This window comes from Coffea arabica, chromosome 3c, assembly GCF_036785885.1.
Source record: "Coffea arabica cultivar ET-39 chromosome 3c, Coffea Arabica ET-39 HiFi, whole genome shotgun sequence".
NCBI classification, from domain to species: domain Eukaryota; kingdom Viridiplantae; phylum Streptophyta; class Magnoliopsida; order Gentianales; family Rubiaceae; genus Coffea; species Coffea arabica.
In genome coordinates, this window is record NC_092314.1 from 11,547,142 (window position 1) to 11,554,570 (window position 7,429).

Here is a 7,429-nt window from a genome sequence, read left to right on the forward strand (position 1 = left end):
AAAATAAAACTTATTTACTTACATATGTTATTGTGAAAATCAATACACTAATACATTGATTTGCAATTCATATGCATTCACTTACATTGCTTAGTTGTCTTGTCTATACTTAAAGCCTTAAGATTAGTGAATAGAGAATATGAATTTTTATGTTAAATATGTAATGTAAATTTAGAGCACATTAATACTTGCAAGTTACAGGTTACGCATTCAAATATTCAATAATTCAAACATGAATGATGTATCAAATTACCAATATCTAAATTCTAATTACTATTATGTTTATTGTTTAATATTTAGTATTATACATATATGTATTAATTATTATCTAATTCTAGTCATGTTACTCATGTATAAAATAATAAGTATTATAGTTATGTTATATTGTTATGTATTACTATATATTTGTGTTATTATAGTGATATAATAATTAACAAATACTAAAATAATATATTGTACATTATTATATATTATTATTATCACAAGTGTATGATAATACCATATACTAACTATTATTAATAGCATTTACCTATATAATATAATATAATAATATATTAGTAGTATATACTAATACTAAATAGCATTTATCTATATATTATATAATTTTATAAACTAATTTGGTATTCGAATGCGATAATGCAGTACCTTATTTCATTTTACCGAATTTGAATGCGAAATCGGTTATTACCAAATTCATAATCTCATTACCTATTTCATACCATATTAGAATTCGGTGAATTCGGTACGTACCGAATTTGTATCGAATTACCAAATACCCGATTTCAAATTACCAAATTGAATTTGAATTCGGTATGCACCAAATTTGCTTACCCCTACTGATCAGATACCCTGAAATTTCATAGATTTGTTGATTGGGGTGAAAATGATAATTACTTTTCATAGTTACAAGCTTTGATTAGTTCTTCCTACTGTAATAATTTTCAATTTTTCATACTCTATTTTTTTGTTGGAGTTTGTGTTCTACAAAAGACTTCTTATTATTTCCTTCTGTTATTTTGTTTTTCTTGCTTTTTTAAACTAATTTTCTTTGTCTTTTCTTAAAATCTGTTTCCTAAATTATTACCCTTTAAATAAAATTCCTCACCCACAACCTTGTTTTAGTTGATTAATGTATTACAATCCCACAAAAAATAGGGACAATTCCTACCCAAGTAAAGATCTTTTCAGTCACTACCTTTGTTAATACTATTATATCTGAATTATTACTTATTATTTATTGGCATATTCAAATATTTTATAGTCTCTTTTTCCCCTGGTTATCCCAAGTATGGGTACTTTTGGACATAAGATTGACTTAGAGGCCTTTAAGAATTAATTTGTTATTTCAGTATAATAGTATTGAAACATAAGTAGAAGAAACTTTAAACAAGTTTTTTATGTTGGATTATAATAAATTAATGCAACATAAAATCATAGATATCAGGATGAGGCAAATTGATGAAGAAAATTTACATCAACTAAAATACTTACTTGGTTGATGGACTTTTATATAATGATTGGATTGATGAACTTTGTACAATGGTTAAAGATTTGGAATATGCTAATTGATGGTTCTAATATGAAACAAAAAGAAGGAACAAGAAAATAAATTTCTAGTTAATAATAAAGTGGTTTGGATTATTGTTTGGAATCTATTCTTGTAATTGTCGTTTTCAGAGTGCATGCTTGAATTTGGAGGCAGACGCGAGTTTTTCTTTCTCTGCAGGACTTATTCATTTCTACTGCATATTCCTTCATCTCTGCCAATATTCTTTGGCAAATCTGGAAAAGCAGAAATGAGAAAGAATTCAATAGGAAATAGCAACTCTCAATGATAACAATTCAGAAAGCTCAGGAGGAGTGGCTGGAATTCAAGCAAGCCACAGAAAAGACACTAAGAATGAGTACAGAAGAAACAGGAACTCAGGAGACATTCTTACAGCAACATGAAGAGAATGAAGACTCAATGAGACTGAGGCTGGCTATAAAAAAGCTGAAGGACAATCCCCAAATAGGAATAGGGATCACAGTTTCTGTAAACAGCCAAGAACTGTGAGAACTTGAAAAATAAAATAAAATAAAATAATAGTAAATAAATATATATTTACATATATTCATACTTGTTGCTTGTACATTTTAGACTTTGAATAAATTTTATTATTGTTGGTTCTTAGATAAGTGTGAAAAAATAAGTTTAAAGTCGCAAATAAGTTAATTGTGCAAAATATTGAATTATTTGAATTCTTGCCAAGTTAAGTTACTACTTCTTGATGTGGGTTATTTTATTTCTTTGGTTTTGATTCTTTGAATGTCGATAGCTAATTTTAAGTGTTATTAATGTTAAGTATCAACGGGGACCTAGAATTAAAAAGAAAACGTTTTAGGTTAAAACCTTTATAATTATTCTCAGGACGACGAAATCTCGATAGTTGAATTTTTTGCGACACTAGTATGTTAGTGGGCTATCAAATTTCTTTTAGGATGAAATCTTGGAGTTAGTTTATGAATGAGAGCTTAAGTGGAAATTCGGCTGAAATGTGAAAGACCAAATTGGCCCTCCACCATCTCGGATTTACCATGCAACCACCAAAGCTTCATTGGCCAACTTTAAAACACAAACATTTTCATCTCTGCCGGATTGCATTTCATTCTCCACTCACACACTTCATCTCCTTCATCCGCGATTTATCTCTCCATTTCAGTAACTCCAACACCCCACAACACCATTTCATTTCACTCCATTCCCTGCCTTGGTATCATCGACGAGAGGAAACCAGAGAGAGCTGTGCTAGTTGCGAACCTTGAACTGTCCGAGAGAGGGTGAGAGCAAGAGATAACCGTGCGAGCTTCATTACTTCCTCCATCACCACCGAGAGCTGCTATTTCATTCTTCACCCTCAACCAGCCGTGCCCAATTCAGAGAGGAGAGGAAAAAAAAACAAATTTCAGCTTTCTGGTCGCGTGAGTGAGCTTCATTTGAGGTAATTTCTGAACTGAAATTAGCTGATTATAGGCATATGAGGTTAGCTATGGACTTGCATGTGATGCTTGTGCGTCCGGATGTTGAATTGTAGCATAGGAAAATCTGATGTGAAGGAAAAATGGGTTGGCCGAGAGATTTAATTGGATAATGCAGCTGAAATTTGTTCGATCGTGATAATCTGAGCCTAGATAGGTGATTAGCTAACTAGAAACTAGATGATTATGCTATGCATGAGGTTAATCAGTTCGGATTAAGCAAGGAAAAAAAATGAAACAAAAATCTGCTGCATGCAAGTCACCCGGAAATAGTTGAACATTTGATTAGTTTTCTTCGAATCTGTAGCTGAGATTTTCATATTGGGTGTTTAAGATTTGCTTGTAGCTTGCTAATCACCTTTCGCATGTTGAGTTGGAGTAAAAATTGAAGGGATATAAAATCTGTTTACATGCAAGTCAACCGAGAGGATTGGATGAATTTCTGGTTGGGTGGTGACTTTTGATGACTTCCGAACTTGGTTTTGGATTAAATCTGATAGATAGCTGTTCATTTAGTTATACATGTAGCTGATTTACGGGCTGCATGTTGGGTTTTAGCCTTGAATAATAATATTTGGCTGAAGGGAATTTTGATAAGAAAAAATATGGGAGCTGGACCAAAGATGAAGAACCGAGAGTTTACCTGTTTGTCTAGCAGCTTGTGATTCCAGTAAAATGGAAATTTATGTTTGGTAATGCATGTAATTTGTTAGCTTTATGTGTTAAGTGAAGTTTGGTTGAAGAAACTAAGGGAAAAGTTGGAATTTTGGGTGAGACCGTGGGAGGAGTTTTGCTGGAATTTTTCTTGACTATCGAAACAAGAAAAGAAAATATGAATTTCTAGAGTTATTTGTGTGTAAGCTAGCCGTGACTTTCTTTTATGTTTGAGTTAAATTTTTGGATGATTACTGTAAGGAATGATTGGTTGTTGTCAAGAGCTAATGATTGATGAAACTCTTGGCTATTTGAGTAATTTTTGCAAGAGTTTAATTTTGGTGAATTTGTTCAAGAAGTTGGCTGAAATGTACTTGGAAGGTCCATGGTTTGTGATTTGAGATTATTTTGATACCTTGGACTTCCTTTGTTGAATTTTGTTTGGAATTGAATCTGTTGAGACCTAGGGCTAATGATTGATGAAGCCCTAGTAAAATTGATGTTTGGTTTGTGATTTTTCTATATTGGTGACTTGGAATTCAAAGTGCAAATGAGTGGAATCGTGAAGTCCGTTTTGGTCTTTTGAATTAGAGTACTTTTAAGTCAAGCTTTATGAAAATATTTTGTCTTAATATCAAGTTATATAAATGGAGTATAGTACGTTAATATTAAAATTTAAATGTCGGGACTTTTAAAACCTTGCTAACTAGTTAATTCTTTTCTTTGCTTAAATTAGTTTTATTACCTTTAAGAAATAATTGCATTAACTTCCAAACTTTAAGTTTTATAAAAAATTATCCTTGGCTAGTTATTTTAAAGGAAAATTTGTTAAAAACTCTAGATTTGAACAATTTCAAATAAAAGGGCATAGAAAACTCGTTTGAATTAGTTTGGTTCTAGTTTGCCCTCTAGAAAAAAAAAAAGTAGCTTTAAAGAAACCATACGAAATATCTTATCACTTGTACTAGCTTTAATTCTAAGAGATTTATTGATTTATTTCGAGTAAATAAATTAGTTTTATACCAGATAGTCTTTTATATATAAACCAAAGGTTTGTTTAGTAAAATTTATAGTTTTTAAAACTTGGATTTCTAGGGTTTAGCGAGGACGTGGACTTCGATTCCCAGCTTGACTTGTGAGCTTCACTTTTGGTGAGTGTCTATGCTTGTTCTATGACTAATTTGTTAAAGTGCTTTCTTGATTCGTTATGTGATAGTTGGAAAGTGATTTTCCTGATCCATCGAAGTGGGTAGTGTGTACTTTATCGCACTAGCCCTTTCGAGTGGTGACTTGCTTGAAACGTTTTCTCGAATGTCTCGCTTGTACTTGCTATGTATTGAGTAGGGAAATGTACCACACCTTAGGGTGGGAGGGCCTCTTATCCTATCTCAAGTACTAAAACCTTGCAATTGTTGACTGGAGCGTAGACTCATCAACTAATCCACTGGGCAGGGGAATGTACCACACCTTAGGGTGAGAGGGCCTCTTATCCTGACCTGGTAACCACTTGTTGTGACGTCATTGGGTGAATCTCTCGATTAGTTTATAAAAAGGTATACTCGAGTAATACCAAACTCTCTTATGAGGTGTGCGGGCCCGGTGTGGGAATAAGTTGGTTGGAGCGTGTTAAGAAAAAAAAATAATGAATCTACATGGACTTTAGATAGTGAAAGTTGACGGAGGGTCAACTGCAGTTAATTTTGATCAAGCTAGTGGAAAAATGGCTCCTGAGAGCCCCTGTATCCTACCCTGTGCTGTTATACGCTTTCCTACTTGTTGAATTTAAGTTTGGAGTTATTATTTGCTATTTGTTTTATATAATTGTATGTTTGGGGCACCACTGAGATTTAGCTCACCCCACGATATTTGTTTTTCTTTAACAGGTTTTGGCATTCGAGAGATTTAAAGTCTGCTTTTAGCTTTTGTAAATGTTATTTTGAACCGGACTATGTATCTTTTATTTTGGATTGCCACTTGAAGCTGGAAAAGTGCAAACCCCTGAGTTTTGCTTGTATGAATGTGTTTAAATTTTATGATTTCACTATATGGTTTGTAATGTATAAAGGTAGTTATGTGTTACGCTGGTTGGAGTTGTATCTTAAGAGTGAATGTTCAGATGCCGTTGGCAATGTTATCTCTAAAGGTAATGTGTTATCAGTTGTCTGGTCGATTAAAGGTTTGGATTGTCCGGGTGATGAGTTTTGTTTTGGTTTAAGTCATTCGTGAAAGGGGTTTAATCAGTTTTCCTTGCGTGAGTCCTGCGAGAGTTGGGCAGGCGACCCGCCAACCCTCTAGTTCACCTTAGGGAGAAGTGGGGCCGCCACAAGAACATGTTCGAGGTTGGGCACTGCATAAGAGAAGCACAGGAAACCAGCTCATTGATGAACTAGCAGCTGTCAAACTCCTAATGAGCAAAGCTGTAGTGCAGGAGTGGGGGAAAATTGAGGTTCAACTCGATAACAAACAAATGTTCAATCTCATACTGCATAGCAAAACTCAGGATATACGTTTGGCAACTTTGCTGGAGGATATCTATAATTTGAAGTCTATGTTTTGCATGTGCTCCTTTTGTTTAGTTAGTAAAGATCATAATCATGTTAGTGATAGGATTAGCGCTTATGCGTTAAGCATCGTTCAAGATGAGGAACTTTGGTTTTCTTAGTGTCATAGTGCACTGGTTGTATAGTGTTTATCGAGCCTTTGTTTGATCTTATAAAGTTTAAGTTAATCTATAAAATCACTTATCATTTCGGGAGAAAAAAAAAAGAAAAAATCAATTGACTAAATTCAAAAGTCTGCAACATGTATTCCCAAATTCAGGCTACTTCCCATAACAAAAGACTGAAAAAAATAACAAAATTAGTTGTATAAGCAGAATTATACTAAGCAGGATGTGTGTATTTTTACCCCTTACTAGCATATAATTAAACCAACAATCTCTACTTTTACCACTAAGCTTCTTACCAAAAGGTACATAGCTTACGCAAGGCTAAACACCATTGACGCTAATTAAGTAAAACCAAATCCTATCACTAAAATAGTCTTAACAAAATTGAAAATACTCGCATGGTAAGATCAAATCAAGTGAAAATGAGCTGGATGTCGCATAGTCACCTAAAAAAATTCAGAATTTCAAGAATTCCATCTGAAAATTAGCGATTTCGTGCTTCTTTACAGTATATGCCTCGTAATGGAACCCTAATTTTGCAGAAAACTACAGGATAGCTGCAGATCGATACCAGTAAAAAACAACAAAATACTTACTCGATTGGGTTAATTGAATGTGTTTTATATTTAGTGGGAGGAGGATGTGAAAAACAACAAGATACTTACTCGGTTTGGATTCGGTTTATTGAAGAGTGTGTTTGACCTTGAGTAGGAGGAGGCTGGTGCATGGGAGAGGAATTTGTGATATTGCTGCCTTAGTGCATCAGGTGCATAGGGTTATGCGGTAAGGCGTCTGTGTGTGCTGTTTGGCTGTGGAAATTACAAGTAGCTATATGTCAAAAAGGTGTAATTACCCTGAAATTTCACGGATTTGTTGATAGGGGTGAAAACGATAATTACTTTTCACAGTTACTGGCTTTGATTAGTTCTTCATACTGTAATAATTTTCAATTTTTCATACTCTATTTTTTTGTTGGAGTTTGTGTTCTACAAAAGACTTCTTATTATTTCCTTTTGTTATTTTGTTTTTCTTGCTTTTTAAAACTAATTTTCTTTGTCTTTTCTTAAAATTTGTTTCCTAAATTATTAC